The sequence below is a fragment of the Passer domesticus genome, chromosome 1, assembly GCF_036417665.1.
Source record: "Passer domesticus isolate bPasDom1 chromosome 1, bPasDom1.hap1, whole genome shotgun sequence".
Taxonomy (NCBI): domain Eukaryota; kingdom Metazoa; phylum Chordata; class Aves; order Passeriformes; family Passeridae; genus Passer; species Passer domesticus.
Genome location: NC_087474.1, coordinates 120,929,335 through 120,948,031, shown reverse-complemented (window position 1 = coordinate 120,948,031; position 18,697 = coordinate 120,929,335). Strand labels below are relative to the sequence as shown.

General features: G+C 33.7%; 2 long non-coding RNA genes across 4 annotated transcripts in view; one reads left to right on the top strand and one right to left on the bottom strand.

Annotated features, from left to right (window-relative positions):
* Positions 1-2,656: 2,656 nt before the first annotated feature.
* On the bottom strand, positions 2,657-18,453 carry LOC135279024 (uncharacterized). Of its 2 annotated transcripts, none has more exons than XR_010346384.1 (6): positions 17,662-18,453; positions 10,331-10,471; positions 8,545-8,861; positions 7,225-7,289; positions 4,762-4,852; positions 2,657-2,924 (listed from the first exon to the last, which is right to left on the bottom strand). It is a non-coding gene; the product is annotated as an uncharacterized LOC135279024 (long non-coding RNA). The 2 variants fall into 2 exon arrangements; XR_010346383.1 differs by lacking the exon at positions 17,662-18,453 and adding an exon at positions 12,520-13,631.
* The window catches only part of LOC135279028 (uncharacterized), a 75,989-nt gene continuing 65,595 nt past the window's right edge, over positions 8,304-18,697 (top strand). For both annotated transcript variants that reach the window (XR_010346386.1, XR_010346385.1), the window contains exons 1-2: positions 8,304-8,520; positions 8,647-8,723. This is a non-coding gene — a long non-coding RNA (uncharacterized LOC135279028). The remainder of the gene's footprint in view (positions 8,521-8,646; positions 8,724-18,697) is intronic.

Here is an 18,697-nt window from a genome sequence, read left to right as displayed (position 1 = left end):
AAAGAAAAGAAAAGAAAAGAAAAGAAAAGAAAAGAAAAGAAAAGAAAAGAAAAGAAAAGAAAAGAAAAGAAAAGAAGAAACCAAAATTAAAACAACAACAACCAAAACCCAAACAAGTTTGATATAAGAATTGCCTACCAGAAAAAATGTTCATGTAAGACTTGCTAAGAACAGAAAGCAATGGCTTGGATCCCTTTCAGTCTTCCATTTGTTTCTCTGTTTGCTTTAAAGCATTTAAGTGCTATTTTTGGGGGTTTTTGTGAGACTCAAATGAATTCAGTGGTCAAATTGATTTTATTAGTTACCATAGGACAACCTAGAAAAAATGATGCCATTTTTTTTGTGTGTAACTTTTGCAGGTTGCTACCCAGTAGTGTTAATGATAGATAATTCATCTTCCATTTCAAAGCTGCTGAAGTTACTTACATTTGTCATGGGACTAAAGATCATGCCCAAGTGTGACTATAAAACTGTCACCTCAAGTGGCTCATAATTTTTGTCCAAACCCTTGTATTCCGGAATCAATTTATAAACGGGACTTTCATCTTGAAATCACATAGCTGTATTATGAATAACAACGGTTACTTAAAAATTTTATGTCACTCTCAAAAATAGAAGGGTGAGTAGCATTTTATGAACTTCTACATCTCCTTCTTGTTGAAGTTCCATTTTTATTATATTTTGAGGAAAGATAGAGTCTTAAAAACCCACATGTTCTGAACAGAATATGGCAAATACATTGAGCCAAACCATAATATTGGAAGTATTTTACACCATATAATATCTTCTAGTCAGTACTTCCTGGATCCCCCATCTCCTAAGGACATCTCCAAAGCAGATCACTGTGTCTCCTGGGAGTAAGGTGTCAGAAAATATCCCTCAGTCTACTGAAGGTCTCGATATAGGAGAATAGGACCATCATGGGAAGGAGGAAGCTGCTTTTTGTAGCTAAGATGTCACATCTTAACAGGAATTGTTTCTTAGTATAAGGGGTTTGTAGTGAAAGAAAACCTAGGTGAAATGCTGTAAATTAAATTAAAGACACAACGTTTAATTTGTGTTGGTAAAACAGTTTCTGCTGTGAGATCTTAAGGAATGTTACTTTATGAATAGTTTTTTTTGTAATTTATTTCTTATTATTTCTCAGTATTAACCTTCTACCCACAAAAATGAGATAACTGTAGCCTGAAGAAGAAATTTAGCCAAGACAAATTCTGAAGTGATTTGGGATTAATAATCTTCTCTCATGTGTAATGCTTCATTCATCTGAAATTTGTGCTCTGCTGGTATCTAAAAGCTTCTTAAAGAGCTGTTATTTTTTTCACTGTTGATTAGACTTTCCTCAGAACAGCTTGAATAGTAAGCTAAAATGAAATCAAAATAAAAACTCAGCAAATCCCTGTTCGGCCTTTACGTTGTACTTTCCTTAAATAGATTTCAGAAACTATATATTTTGTGTCTAAAAATTCTGCAGACATGAAGTGATTGATCCCACATGTTAAACATTACTGCAATTTTTACTCAGCCTTGTTAAGAATGTGTTGAAATCAACAGGTAACTCCCAAAAAAACGGTCTTCAAAAGAAATTTTAAGAAAAACCCAAAGGGCTTTTGATGTTTTTAAATGTGTAAATAGATAAGCAATTAAATGGCTAAAGAATATACCTGGAAAGGACTGAAAATGAGCCCTTAGAGCACAGTACTCAGCTCCAGGATGAAGAAGCGTTCAAGCCGCATGCATACAATGTCGCAATGCCAGAAAGAGAAATGCAAGTGCAAACCACAGAGTTCTTTCAGCCTGGGTTTATCGTCAAACTAGTGGTGCCACAGAGAAACAGAGATAAAAATCCCAGGCTTGGCTTTACTGTGACAAGGTTTTGTTGCTTCCACAAGCTGAGCAAAAACCTTTTCAGTCATCTGTCAATTGGACAATCTGATCAACAGGAGACACGTGTTCCTGGTATCTCTCCACCCTTTACATGTACAAGCACTAAGTGCTCCTAAAACAAGGAAAGGCAGAATGGGGGAGCATTAACCTCTCCAGACTAGGAACTTGAGAGATGAAGCACGAAATTGTTGCTGCAAATAGCAATGAATTTAAGAAATAATAAGAAACAATAATTTCAAAAATAACTTTGGTGAGAAAAATCTTCTGCTGAGGAGAAGAAAATTTGCTGTTAAAATGAATTTAAGAGCTTCTTTCAAATGCTGTTGAAAATACTGGAATTTTTTAGCTGTTTGTCTCCAAAAGTGTGTTCTGGTAAATAAGGTATTGGTATCTATTTTGAGAATAATTTTGGTAAAACTGGAAAAAATAAAAAAAAACTTGCAACACTTCAAAAGGAAATAACAAAGTAATTCTGGAATTTTTCACTTTCAGGAAATACAATTAATTTTCTGAAGCTAGAATAGGCATGCAGCAGTAATGACTACTCATATTTCAAGAGGTTACCAAAATAGATATTGTATCTTCTGATATGATTATATTCAAAGCAAGAGAAATCATATGAGATTAAATCAACTCTTTAAGCAAGATTTTAATTTTCAGCAATTTTTGTTAGATTTGGTTATACAGTTATTACCACTGAGTCCTCTGAATAGCTTATATCTACTCAAATCTTAGGTATGGATTCTTTTCCTATTCCTATTAAGTCCCCAAATATCATGTCCTCTGCAGAATGGTGAGTCAGGCTGTGTCATTGACACAGACGTTAAAGCTCACCTTGTGGTATTTGTAATGACCATTGTGTTTTGACAGGTGAGTTGAGCACTGTATTGGCTGGTCACAGTGGCCGTGGGAGATCAGCAATTGTTTCTGAGTTCAGAGGTTCAGGAAATGCCTCAGCCTTGTCCCAGCTCCATCTTGAGGATTTCATTCAAATATATGCTGTGATGCTTGCTGCCACACATAAGATGCCTAGGTTTCTATACAGAAAAAAAACATCAGGTCCATAATCTGGACATTTAAGGGCACTGGTCACAAAGTTCACATATATGAAATCATGAAAAAAATCACTGTTTTATACTCATTTAGAGACACTTTAAACACAAATAACAGTACTTCCCTAAAGTAACTGAAAAAATCTGAAAGAACTAAATTTAGGTAAACATAAACATTTTAGAAGTTTGTTCTCGTAGCCCCTTTCCATCACTATTTAATTGAGAAGTCAAATATTACTTCATATATTTCCTTCTGACCAAATTTTAAGTAACTCTTGAAATTAATTTCCTTTATTTTGGATAAGGACATGAGTTATAGGAATGCAATGACTTTTTAATTAGTGAGAAAATCAGGTATATTTGTTGATTATTTGAATAAAAAAATCTCTGAGTTACAGAACTTTCAGTATGGAATGTTTTCAGTGGTATCTATCTGTTGTCTTTCTATCTTAGTATTCTTAACCATTACTAGCCTGTTGACATTCAGCTGTTATTCTCTAGTTCTCCCAAGTCCAAAATAAAATGTGTTTATTTAAATATTGTATTGCCAAAAAACCAGGAAATCATTATTTTTCTTATCACTGCCTTCACCAACACTTGCATCAAAAATACCTTCACTATTGTCAGCTCTGTATTTTAATGCCTTATGTGAAATTCTATGTGATAGCAGACAAATACTTTTAATACAATAGCTTTTCCTGTTAATTCAGCTATATTGTATCACCTGAAAAATCTGCTTGAGTAAAAGCTTGTCTGTGATATAAGCTACTGTACTACAACAATCTAGACAGAAACTAATCTATACTTACAGAAATGTGCAGAAAAATTACTTTATAAACCTCACAGTATCTGCAGGTAGGAGAATAAACTTAAGAGACTCACCAGCAAGTTTCTCAATAGGGAAAAACCATTGTCATTTCACCTCTCATTGCCTATTAAGGTACCTTTGCTACCATTCATTTATACTCACTTAGAAGCAAAATAGAATTCAAATGTGGGGAATTATTTCTATTTCTTTTCCTGTGTAGGTCACTCTTTTGAAGCCACACCTTTCTTACTTTCAAAAAGTAACTTAAAAAGTTGAAGTTTAAAATGTCATTTTAAAGCCAGCACAACTTACTTTACTATCATTTAAAATAATTGCTAGTCTACTTCAACTTTACTCTCAACACTGTAAATTTTGGTTGCTTATGAAAATTTTGGCAGTTAGCGTTGGAACTTGTTTCTGAAATAATTTTTTTCTGGCTGTAGTTGTCATTCATGTTAGAAATAATTACTCTACAACTATATAGCTGGAGTTTAAAAAATGTACCTGTTGCATTAAAAATGCATGAGAAGGATCATTGATTGGTGCCATCTTTAATCCTGGGAAAAAATAGGCCACTTTTATATCCCTTTATTCACACTGAAATCAGTCAGATGCTAAGGAGAGTGAAGCATAGTGAGCATAATATTATTGGACTCTAGACTTTCATAATAGAATCTGACCATATGTTTTGTGATGGTTAGCTCTTTCAAGAAGTGCAGACTCTCTGCAAATCATTAAAAAAAAGAAAAGGAAAAAAAAAAAGGAAAAAAAAAGATTGGAATTATTCCAAACTAATCTGCCATTTGATTTATTATCAGATAATTTAGTTTGTGTCTGTACCAGCAGAGCAATTGGCTCCATGATGGCTATATTCAGAAGTGAAAATTCTGGAAAATGCAATGAAACTCTGCTGTGCAGCGTTTATTGGCCTGGACACAGAATCCTATAAGCTATATTCTTTCCTGATGTGTTCTGGCACATTCCCCAGTTCTACACTCTGTTATAAGCACTTACCAAACCACTTTAGCTTTAGCTTGGGTACTTCTGCATTGCTGTTCAATATAAATGTCACTTGACTGAATTGTATGTAGAACTCTTTAGAAGTCTACAAATATAAAAAAAGTTTACAAATATAAAATATCCAAACTTGTTGAGGTAAGATAATGGTTTGAAGGAAAAATTCCCAAAATAGAAATAGTGTTATAAAAATTAGTAAAGAGCTAGAAGATGATAACTTTGATGACATCACAAAGACCATCATTAAGGAAGACAAGAAGTTGAGATTACATTTATTTCATTTGATACTATTTCTTACTGGATCATTTATACCAGTAAGACTTAGTAATATATTCTGGGTAAGTGAATCCAGATGGAATATGAAAACAAAGCAAGCAGATTCAGTTCCCATATTAGCGAATTTCTACACTTGACCTATTTCTCATAAAGACAAGAGTAAGCAAAGAAAGTTTGAAATGTAGCTCACTCAAGGCAAAAACTCAAGAGTTTCAAAATGAAGGCATGCAGTACAAGAGATTATTAAAGGATATTTAAAGATTCAGCAGAAAGTAAGTCACAGCAATTTCTACTGATTGTCAGAATACTTGTATTCTATTTTACATGAATCAAGGTTTTCCTTAAAAACATGAAAAAAAATTAATCTTGTTCGCAGTAAGATTCACAAAGAGAAATTTACAAAATGCATCATTTAACACTAATAGAATTGCTTGCTCTATCAGCAGCACCTGCAGACTACTAGTGGAAATAGAAGTAGATGTAAAAAAGTCATAACCCAGATATGTGAATTTTATGTCTGTCCTATTACTGTGTTTAAACAGTGGTGGAATACAAGTTGTAGGCTCACATTTATGATCTACTTCATGTACTCATGAATTTCCCATGTATTTCATGTATTTATTTGTACATGCTTTAGTCCACAGAGTATACACAGGAATGCAATGTAACTGAACAATTTTTCATTTCTGGCTTAGAAAAGCTGAATTCTTAATTTGCCCTCCTTTCCCATGACTGCTTCAGAAAATTATCTTCTTTTTTTTTTTTTTTTTTTTAACTGACTGCACCTGGTAATCTGTACACAAAATAACAAAAAATAGCCAGAAAGAAAAGCTTCATAAACTGACAGACAACAAATTTAATATTGGCAGCTGATCCCAGCTTCATTTTGGCCCATCCTTTGTAGCAAGCAAGCCCTGTTCTTCTGCAATGGTCAAACAGCAATAATTTTATATATATGACTGTGAAAGGAAGAAAAAACCCACAAAAAAATTAACCAATCTCCCCCCCAAAAGAAACATCAAGTAACAAAAACCCCAAATGAACAATAAGATCCTGTTTGCATAATTTAATTACTAAAAAATTTGTCACTGTTGCTGATATTATTAACATATTTAAGCATTTAATTGAGCAAATGAATCCTTCTCTAAAACACTGTTATAGTGGGGTACAAAGAAGAAATAGAATTTCTCTTCTGACTTGTTAAAACTAATAATAGATAATTTCTCTCTCCAGTCATAATATTCTAATTGGAATCATTTTTATCTGATTTTTACTTCTCTTTATATTCATTGAGAGGGGATGAAATAAAAAGCACAAGTACTGAAACAGAACCAGTTGTTAGCATGCTGCTTTTCTTGAGCAAAAAAATCAGAGGTGCAAGTAGGCTCATCTTGTTTCCAGATCAGTAATTTAAAATGGCAGTTTTGTTCTCATATGATCAAGAATAATTTCACAAAGTGTTATTTTACCAAATTTTATAAAATCAGAGACAAATTTCAGAACAACCTTTTGCCTCCTGAAATAAGTTTTAGAAGGATTTCAGCTGTGACCAAAGACTGAAATAGATTCAGTAATCAGAAAGTTCCGAAATGGAAAAATATAGTTCTGCTTCAAACATATTATTTTGCTCTAACTTACATGTCTTTATTATTCTATTGATCCTGGAATTGCATCCATAGGTTAAATTTTGTCTCTTCTGTATAATGCATTTAACATTTGAAATAATTTTTTCAGAGTTCACGTTTCATGCACACTTGAAAGGATCTGAATTTGGGTTATCACACCTTACAATAGGGAAGCTAACATGGCATTACCCATTTAAAGTAGTATGTAGTAGTACATACAAATTAATACTCTGTAGGAATAAGTGAATTGATTTGAATACAGACATTTGCCCTAAATATAATTATGAAAATATTAATTATGAGCATATGCACATAAAGACACTCTGCTTTGGGAAGATAAGGTACATTCAAGTATTATTGTCAATATATTGGAATAAACAAAAACAAATTCTCAGACCCATTTAGAAAATGAAATCAGCAACGTAAATTAATAGAGGTTATTAGGAGAGAAAATGTTTTAAAAAAATATTTGGACCGAAAGAATTATTCCATACTTTAACAAAAATATTTTGACATGTCAGATTCCTCTATGTTATTTTAAAGTATTTACTACATTTACCTGGAGCTTTGTTCACCTTTCTAAGCACTGCACCAATGAAACTGCATTGACAACTTTGAAATATCCTAATGGAGGCAAAAAACTTGATTAGTCTCTATAATCTTGGTATCAGAGCTTGGGCTAATATAAGCTTGGGCTTACAGCTTTTAAAAATACCAATCTGCAAAGATGCAAAATCCTGCACCAGACAGTGCACATTTCATCAACATTCATCCATGACTTGGGGAGTTGACATATTTAAATATGTAAATTGAGACCAAGAAAATGAATAATTTTTTAATATAAAAAAATTAAAAAGTTTAAACAGAAAAAGTTTAAAAAAACTTTTTTTTTAGTTAGCTAGAGCACTGTCCAGTCTAAAGACTCCCTAGCCTGCATCTGAGCAGTACGTGTATGAAGGAGATTGGGAAGCGTTCACTCCAAACATACATTTTTTCATTAAATGATGCCAGCTAGTCACCAAGAGGAGCAATGTGCATTCTGATGAAGAGGGTTGTTTCCTATTTAGGAGGAAATATAAGGATTTGGAGTGAAATATGAAACTGATCTAAATCCTGGGCTTTTAAAGTAAAAATATTTCACCAAGAGCATGAGACGTACGCAAGATCCACGACTCCAACTACTGCAATTTCAGGATAAAGATACTAAATCAGCTCACTGAAGGAAAAGATTTTTCAGTAAGTAATTTAAATAACTACTTGTGATCTCTTCTTTGATTTTTGATCGCTTGTGATGGTACAGTTTTGTTTCTTAATAATATTTGCTGGTATTTTTATTTCTTATTTTAACGTGAGCAAGTATTACTGCTTATTTGATAATCTGATTTTATTTATAAATAATGGTCTTGAGGAAGTTTAGCAATAGTCTATCCCCTTGAGCATATATCTATGTATATGTGTATATATATTTGCATATAAAGCATTGCTTTTAAAACTAAAAAAGTGGACTTTCATTTGAAGAATTTGCACATAGAGCAATACCACAAAGGAATGAAGATTAGGGAGGAAGGATATTTACAGAGACCATGAGTGTCATTATCAGGCTGCCCAAGATGCAGCAAGGGATTGGACAATATTTGAACTGTATAGGATATGGGGGGGGGGAGAGGAAGTAATAATTAGTCTTTTATTCTTCTACCCTGTACTTCATGTATTCACTTGATAGATTTTCTCTGAAATCTTTGAAAACACAAATCCTTAGGACCTAATAATAACTTTGCATAGCATCACTGAGCAATGCCGTGCCCTAGGAGACTGACAGAAATATTGAAGAGGATCTTCCACTGCCATCTCAGAGGTTGTTCCTGACAATTCTCCTTACCTCCCCTTCAGTTTCCAATCTCTGTTTTAAGAGGCTCCCACTTCACCATTTTCCAAGTTTAATTTTTCAGGCTGCCTGATTCCAAATCCAATTGCATTTCAGACTGTCTGGAGCAAGATCCGGTGCTTTGCTGTGGAGTTCTGTTCCTTCTGCCACTGACTTCAGAGTGAGAGCAAAAGGTAAGTGTCAGCATCAGAGCTGCAGCTGATTCATCTGGATACTCTGGCTGTGACAAAGTGAATGAGTTTCACTGAACTCCTTTTCTCACAGGCAGTACCCAGCTTCCCTAATTCTAAAAAATTCCTTGTTAAGGAAACCTGCAAAAAATATTACACTTCATTAGAGAAAAGTTTTATTTCTTAGGATTCAAGCATAGCTCCTCAGAATTTAATTATAATAAATCAACCCAGATAACATTATGATACCATTATGTTTGCATGAAAAGTTATTAGAAAAGAGAGTCAATTTTATTACATTTATTGCATTTATCATTATAGTATATTAATATAATTTAATATTGCATTGCAACTACATTTTAGTATCTCCCTGTTTGGACACTTTTGTCTGAATAATTCGAGTTTTGTCTGTTGAAAAATATCATCAGTTGAATACTATTTGAAGTGTTCTACAGAAATATATATAACTGTAACTCAAAGTATAATAGAAAGGTTACTGCATGAACTAAAAGAAATATGTTTGCAATTTTAACATACTTTAATTATTTTTTAACTGTTAAAATTAATTTTATATTGCTTTTACCTGAAGTATCTGTTCTGAAAATTTCTCACATACTACACCATAACTCCTTTTCAAAAATATCCAAATTCTAATTCTGAATTTTGAAACTAAACAAAGTTCCCAGATGTTTTCAGAAATGTCTATGATGCATTGGTACATTTCTCATGCAGACTTTATTGAACAAAATATTTACTCATTAAGCATATGGAAGGATAGAGAAATTAATTACTACTCAAAGCACTTGAGTATGATTCCTAAAAGGCTGGGTAGCTATATAAAAACTACGGCCGGGTGTCTGCAGTTTACTTTAGTTGCAGGTAAATGGATAAGGAAGTATTCAGAAATGAGCAAATAAAACCTGCTAAAATATTATAGATATAATTTATATGTAATTTTGATCACTGCTGGAAAATGTTAAATTGTTGGACAAATCCAGGAAGATTAAAAAACTGTTTCTTTTCTTTGTTTAGTGCTTTGTGGAATCAATTTACAAATGCTGCTGATTTGTGAAGTGTCTTTGTGTATCCATTTTGCTAAAAACAAAAATAAGTTTAATGCATATTCATCAGAAAATGGCTTTTGAAAGCCATTAAATCCCAGAGAGAGGATTTTAAATTAGTCTTAAATTATGCAATCAGAGCAAATAGTTATTAATTAAACTGTTGTTCGTGGATACAAGAATCAGCCTGCAGAGTGTTGTTTGGGAATGAACATGTCTTAAAAAAAAGGTAGCAGTGACAAAGGACTGAAAGGTACAAGCACTGTTAGCAAAACTTGCAATTCCAAATGCAGACACAAGGTTTCTAAATCAGAGTTCTGAGCTTGTTCTCAAATTCCCATAGCTAATGAGGAAATGGCAGAGAGAAAATATTACTGCTCTTGTACCTGTCTTTATGCTGATGCTGCTTGCTAAGAATTTTAGCATGTTTTGAACCATATACAGGGGTTATTTGTTTATGAGTGTGTGAAGTTTTTGCTTATAATTATTTCTCCCTACTGGACATTCATTAACCTTCCTAAGAGAAAGAATCTTGAGTCGAATGTTCACCTGGTTAAGCATCTGATGTCCAAAATGCTACTGAAAGAGAGAATGACTCTGCAGAAGGGAGCACCTGATTTATGCGGTCTGATCTCAGGTGAATGTGCTGAACAGAAGACACCTTGTTTCTTCATGGGTTTCTAGTGATATCTGCATGCAGATAAGGGTATATTAGAACAGAGTAACTTAAAATCTGCAAGTCTCAATTGGTTAAACCGGGGTGTTGAGCACATGCCTTTTTATCTCTGTTGAGCACGAAAGTCGAACAAAGCCATTTCTGCTGGCTGTCAGGTCAGGGATGTGCCACCACAGAAAAATTCAATTTGGAAATGGAATAACATAAAGGTGCTACAAATAGAGTTCAACCTCCTAAAATCTGTCACTGTGTTGAGAAAACTTGGGTGTTTTTAAACTCTTTAGACCTTATTTAAAATAAGGACATGATGTCCTAAACATTGTTTCTAAAGTGATAAATTGTGTTCATTACAAGGGGAATAGATTACAAGTAGTTTAAGATGTGTTGACCTCAACTGGGTGTAACATCTTGATAATTCTCAGATGAGTTATGTTAATGAAGTTGACTAATTTATTTAATTTTGAGCCTCATTTGTTTTTCTGTTTTTTTCTCTCTATTAGGCATGTGCAAGCTGAAACATGGTGTGCAGACTCAAAGCATCACTCTATTATTTGTCATAAGCAAATGATATGTTAGATATAATTAAATTTAAACTCGTTACAAGACAATGAAGAAGCAGGGCATAGTGTAATAAACCATTTAAAGCATTTTTTAAGAAATGTCACCAGTACTCACTGAAGGTCAGAACCAAGACGTAACAACATCAGTTGTATATTAAAGATAATTTTAACATTGTAATGTACTATTAGACATTGACCACCATTACTAAATATCTTATTGTCTGCTAAATTGGCACTATACCATGTCATCTATTCAGATATATTTCTTATAAGAAGATGAAAATAGAATGACGCATTTTAAGTATATCAGTAATCATGACCCTCATAATGAAACCCTAATGACACTTCAATTCATTAATTTTGAGGAATAAATATATGTTTTAACAACCTGATAAATTCTCACAGATATTTTCTGAAGGATGTCTGAATATTTATTTTTTGTGATTTATTGAAGGTATACTGAAAGAAAACAAATGTTCTAGCTTTGTGAATTATAAAGTGTTTTCTTTTACCAAAATCCCAAAACAAAGTAGAGTGTGAGTAAAGTGTGTGGTTTGCTGTGCTTTGTCTTGCTTTTTAATGTAGGTTGTTCTGCCTGTACTGGAATCCCATGTGCAAGTAAAACTGAAAAATATAGCTGTTCTAAATGTCTTTCTTATATAAATTCTATCAATGATAGAATACAAAATCAAGGTATTCCAATCAGATGCACTATGAATCTTTCAAAATCCAAAGTGAAAAAATCTGGGTTTTTTACCTATCATACAGTAGGAAAAGGAAAAACATGAATTGGTAGGATACACAAACTCCAGATCAATAGCTGTGATTCCTCCACAAAACTTCAGAAGTTCCTCCAAAGCTTTTTTTCAGAAAAGCACTTTTTTAGTTGATATAAAATGATGCAATGTGCAAAGACAGAAAGTTTTGCTCAAAAACCTTGAAAGAATATCTTTTTGTTGTTCAGTCCTGTTTATGTCACTGCAGCACATTTAGCAAATAGGAAAATGACCACTTATACAAACTATGTGGGTAGAAAGACGAATGCACTTATCTTTGTACAGACACTTGAGTAAGTGTACAGGGAAGGAAAAAAAGAATGAAAAAAGAAATACTTCTAATCTCCTAAAACTTGCAGCATGAATTTAAGCTGTTGCGGTGCTGATTGAAATTTTATCTGAAGTTTTTTCAGACATTGCTGAAGCTTTCATCAGGCAGTACTGTTTGAATTAAAATTTTTTATGAAAAATTGTTCTGGATTTTTATTCATTTTAACACAGCATTCATTTTTTCAGAGCCATTATAGGTTCTCTTCTGTATTTATATACTACTAAATATTGTCTTCCTGTTTTATCTTGAAGGTTTTCTTTCCCTCTAAAGGTGTATTACATTTTTACCTTGAAATTATAATTTAGCTTGCTTATTTTTTTATACCTGCTACTGCTGATGAGACAACTGTATACTTCAAATTAATGTAGAGTTGCTCTATGGACAACACAGATTACCTGAGTCTCTGGGTTTGCAACAGCTTTTGAAATAAGCAATGCTGCAATGCTATGTACGGCAAGAGCCTTTGAGAAGACATGGAATTCAAGGAGCTGGTGACCCTGGGCCAGACATGTCTGCTCTACTGGGGCTGAAAAGCTCATGTGCTGGCATGCACAGCTCCTGTAAGGATGTGCCTGGTTTCATCCTGCACTGCACACTGCTGGATGTTAAGACATAGATAGCATTCCAGCCTGTTAAAAGAAGACAGATAGTTTTGAGTTTTATCCCAAAGATGATATGGGAAGGAGTCTGAACATCTGCATGGATGGGATCTGTGAAATGTGCCATGGGGAAATCCATCAGATCTGTTCAATGCTGCACAAAAACTGGGTTTGTATCATTCACAGAGGCAGGCATGATTTCCTTCCTGTCTATATTCCTATTTTTATTCTATCTTTATGCCATTTGTTGTCAGTTCTCCCCCACTGAGATTCCAAATATCCCCGCACAACACCCTGCACTCCTTTCCCTGTGCCCCCTTGCAGAACACCATGTGCCTGACAGGAAAATGCACTCATTACCATTTTCTACAAACTAAAAGCCAGAATATTATGCAGCACTTTCTGGTTTAAAATTATCCCAAAGGAGTATAAATAAGTTTGCTCTCGTTTGATGTCATGTTCAATTATTGCTCTAAAAGAGTAATTGAGAAGCTTAAATGAAATTCTCCATTGACTTCAAATGTTAATACTTAAAAAAATCCCACAAAACCTTAAAAACTAAACAGACAAAACTCCCAAACCCCTTCAGTAGGGAACTGTTGCTGGTTTAGTTTGATCAATTTCATTTTTCTTTATTTTTTCCAAAGGGTTTTTTTTCTATTCTTTTGTTTACTTTGCTCTTCTAATTCCTTTCTTGGTAGCTGCAACAAATGAAAGTGAATTTATCTTTTCTAGGGCATTAATAACAACCTAAGGGATGATTAAAAAAACACAAAGGAAATTTACTTGGTTACTTTTTTTTAGCTATAATGAGCAGAATTTGAATTGAAATTTGAATAGTAAAATCTTCAGGGGCTTTTTTCAGGTTATTCAGAGTTCTTTCAACAAAGCATTTAAGTAGAAACACTTAGGGAATATGTTGTATGCATTTTTTTGGTTTATTTTTCTTTGTGTCTTTGAATTTCTGAAACCTGTTGGGGATTGTATACAAAGCCTTAAAGTACTTTAAGAATGTAAGTAGTCAAGTATTGGAATTGAGGGCAAAGGTGCTAAAAATCAATGCAGGCCTGAAGGATTTTTTTCTTCCTGAAGTCTTCCCCCATTTAGCCTTAAAGCTAGCAACCAGGTTTCAGTTTTCATATAATCATTATATTAGATACATTTTTATCTTCCCTCGGGAGAAAAAAAATTAACACAGAAAATAACATGCTTTTCAGACAAAACCACCAAATCTTGTTTAAATATAATGAAGACTGAAAGGTTGCTAACTCTATATTGTGCCATCCCATCTAACATTTCAAATTTTCCATGCATAAAGCATCATAAAAATGTTGGAAAAGGTACTGTCATAAGAGGGAAGAGTGAGAAGGAAGTATTTCCACTCCTTATGCACATTAAGGATTTTTAGGATTCTTGAAGATATGTGCACACCCTCTCCTTCTCTCCTACCATAGTAAGTGTTCAAATTATTCCTTTCAGCACAGAACTTCAGCTGGATGAACTTAAATTACCTACATGAGTATTTTACATAAAATTTGCTACAGTAGAAAATACAAGTGGTGTGCCATGTAAAGACCTTTATTGAAATGTAATTGTTTAAAAGGAATACTTCATCCTTCATTTGGGGAAATGACTTACCTATTTAAAGCACATGGAAAACAGGAATAGTGGCTGACGTCCTGATAAAAATGAGTGTCGCTTCCACCCTGGAACTCTGTGTTATTTTTCTTTGAAGGTACCTTCCTCACCCCAACCCTCTACTATTTGCTAATTTACCTAGCTGCTTTCTCCAGAAAGCTGATTTAAACGAATTCAAAGTACACTGGGAATTAATTGAAGAAAGCATAATTATTAAGCCTTCAAAATACTTTTAAAACTGTAGCTATGTACCATTTTCCAATTGTCTAATATTTATATTTGGGTTTACCCATAGTACTTTTTTCCCCCAAATCTGTGTATGTCAATGAAGTAGAGCCCCTTTAGGTGGACTCCTAGCACCTACTTGGAAAGTGAAAACCATCTCCTAGGAGTGACCACATTAGCATTCCTAGGTCCTTCATTCTTGGTAACTTAAGCTAATACATTCAATTTTATTTCCAGACTAGAACTGCTCAGCCAGTCAATTAGAGTTCCTCAGCTGGAAGCCTTTACTGGCAGGCTGAGGGGCAATATGGATGGGCTTCCTACAGTCCCTGAATCTTCTCTGCAATTCTCTGACAGCCTGTGCCCTACTCTATTTATAGCTACACAATAACGCTGATGTGTTCAGAAATTAGGAAGTGGCTCTGCAAAAACACAGATCCCCTAAAAGTCTACTTATGCTATACCCAGACTCACTATTACCTTGAACTCAAGAATTTCTGTATGTATTTTCAAATATATAAATTTCAGTTTCATAAAGGGTTAAGAAAACAGAGCTATACACATTCCAGATTTAATTTGAAATTAACAAATGCACTTAGTGGACAGCTAGCAATATATTGACCAAAAAATTAAGTTTGCCTTCTAAAATTCCTCCTAATACCTAGCTTGTCAATCCCTGCTGCTCAGAAAATATAAAATAATAGTTCATAGAACATTGACAGGAGGAGAAAACTGCATTTAAAGAGATTTAAAGATTTGAGAACTAGATCTGACCATGAAGTGCAAACAAAAGACTTCTCCAAATCTGTGTCTGTGCTCCAATGATTGGGAAGTGTTGTTGACTAAGCAATCTTACATGAGAGATATACTCTATACTATATACTGATATACCATCAGAAAAACTACTCTGGCTTCTGTGGAGAGCTTGATAACTCCTGCATAATAATGATTCTTGTTATCTAATTCTGGAATTAGACATATTCTGCTGCAGGGAAGAATGATAAAGATATTTTCCTCTTAGGGAGAGGAAAAGAGCTCCAACAATTTCATTATAAGAAAACAAAGAGCCCTCCTACATTTTCCTGACCAAGAAATCACACAGAAGGAAAGTTTATTACAGCCCATTTTTCTTATTCAACAATTAAAATTTTCTACTTTGAATCTTAGCCATGTTATACTCCTTTTTTGGGGACAGGAGTTTTCTCTATATATGTTGTCTGAAAATTTGTATGTTGTTATGCAATTCTGCTGCACATCCCCATCTCTCAGCTGAAATTCAAACCCTAAATTATTTTCTTATAATTTCCTGTAAGCAGGTTCATTCCTTAGCATGGGAACTGCAGCGATTAATTTTTTTTCTTCAGAAATGTGATACTTTGGAGACCTTCCTTCATGTTTTTGCTGCTACGAACTAAAATGTCATGTAAACTGTTGACGATTAATTGGTTGGACTGTATTATGCACTCTATATATTTTTACTAATCTTTAAAAGTGGATCATATTTCAGCTTCCAAATAAAATCATTCATTTATTCTTTTATTCTGTAGGCTAAATCTCAGTTATACTGAAGTCAATGGTAAAGCACATATCAGTTTTACTGAGGTCATAATTTTATCTTGATATTCACACCATCTAAATGATCTCAAAAAACAAAATTGTTTTAAACTTCTCTATCCTGCAAAATACTTCCTTTTCCTTCTTTAATTTTTCCTTTATATATGTAATATAGACAAAGAAGAGAAAATTTACTCCTAGCAATAATTAATGAATTATTTTCTTGGCACTGATTTTACAACTTGAACTATTGTGAAATAAAAATTCCTGTGTTTTTTTCTTATCATGTAAGATCGAGCAGGGTAAATCCACATTACAAAGTAAATAACTTCCATTAGACAAACAAATTTTTCTACAAATTACTTACTGATATCCACCAAGGAATATATCAAAGTTCATGTAAGCTACTCTGGGCTGGTGACCTATAGCAATGACTTAAACTTGGAAAAGTGATCATTTCAGTGATACCAACATTGAAGTATTTTATATACTTAGAGGAATAGCATAAAAAACATAGGAGTGGATAATGGGAACAATGATTAAATGTTGCTACAATTTTTATGCTTATGTTTATGCAATGTTAATCAGTCCTCATTCATTCAAAATGTATCACAGTTGTCCTTATTCTGTATGGTATTAGAGTAACTTTTTTATTATTATTTCATTTATTTATATTTAAAATATTGATCCTTTTGTTTCTGGCCTATAGTACACTGACTGTGAACTGAAATGAACAGCTGTTTCCCATGGTTCTAGGAAACTGAATTTGTTTATTACCTAAAACTAAGGTGTGCAGTGAAGCACCAGCTGTTTTTCAGCTCTATATACTGTAATAGGCATATTGAAGCCTAAACTATGTGCCAAAATGGAGCAATTCTTTAAATCCAGGGAATGAAAGCATATCTGTAAGCTCTAAGAAAGGAAAGATGTGTTGAGTATGGGGATTTTCATGAAGGACTGGCCAAGCAGAGTCCTTCCTGCCAGGCTGCAAGTAAGTGGGAGCTGAATAATACTGCCCAAGCAGGAGGATCGGAGTAAACCCCTCGAAAGCTCTGTTTTGAGAATCGAGATTTAGCAATTTTGAAGAGCCAGAAAAAGGCTAAAAGGCTCCTGAGGAGCCTAAGGCAATACTTTTAGGTGTCTGTCATTTGTCTGGGAACGTCTGCCTTGCTTGAACAAGTTAGAAAAGGCTGAAGGAGAAAACAGTGGACCAAGGAATGTTTGGCAGTGTCACACATCTCAGTCCAGGAGATCAAGAGGGAGCTGTTGGATGCATAATTTCTAGGGGCTAACTATTGTTGCTGGGTATATGAGTTTCTTGAAAGTCCAACAACAGAAAAGAGGAGTACTGAACACAGAAACCTTCAACTGCACATGGTGCAATATAGAATGCCCAGAAGTGATGCTGTTTGAGATTTGGAATATCCCGGCCTATCTTCGTTCACATCAGTAGGTTCCAGGATTATGTACTCTCACTGTAAAATGGCTCCACAGATTAACTTCTAGCCATCAGAATCTCACCTGATGAAGTCTGCTCAGATGTCTGGCATGACAAGTAGCTAAGGCTTAGGACATTCAGGATGATGTGCCTGACTCAAAATTCTCTTATTTTGAGTATAGCACAGGTTGAGTCTATTTTGTCAGCAGTTCTGAAAAAGAAGACAGCTCCCATGAGCAATTGGTTTACTTTCCTGAAGACCACTAAAAAAATATTATTGTCCTTTACTCTTCCTAGATGGAAAAAAAGGGTTTAAACTAAATATGTTGTTAAAAAATAATTAAATTCTAACCCTAGTGAGGATGAAAAAAAGCAGTATCAGAAAGTATATGTTAACTAGTCTGTCATCAGAAAGTATATCTTAATTAGTCATTATCTCCTGCTCTGAACTGAGGTGTTTTATAACATCTACTTAACTATAAAAACTCTGGTTTTGTAGACACTTTAAGTGAACTTCCCTGGTTGCAGTTTCTTGTGTGTGGTGACATAAATCTGATAGTTACCACTGATAAACTGGCAAACAGCCTAAGAGAGAGACACAGGCTTCCATCCTCTGTGACAGAAGACAGACATTATTCCAAGATTTACATTTTTTATTAAATGATCACATCTGTATCTGTTACAACACTATAAAATTTAAATGAATGTGTACCTAAATGTATGTCAGCAGCACTCAACATTGTGAGTGTTTCCCATATAATCAGTCAGGATATTGAAATATCTTCTACGATCCAGTATTAGTTCAACTATGTTACAAAATATAATGATTCAAAAGTCATTCTAAGTTCTGTTGTCTGCTACAAATAATATTCTAAATACAATTCTATTATGTATGCAAGTTCACAATTCTTTTATACAGTCCATAATTGCATCTGTAGCTCATAAGAGTTTGTATTCAACAGCTTTGATCACAAACATAAAATTTGCATTAAATTTTTTAATTTCAGAGACAAAAATTAAAAAAATCTCCAGTTATAAGTTTAAATACAAATTTACATTTCAGTATTTACCACACTACGAATCAGAAATAAATTAAATAAACTGATACAGATTGTTGGA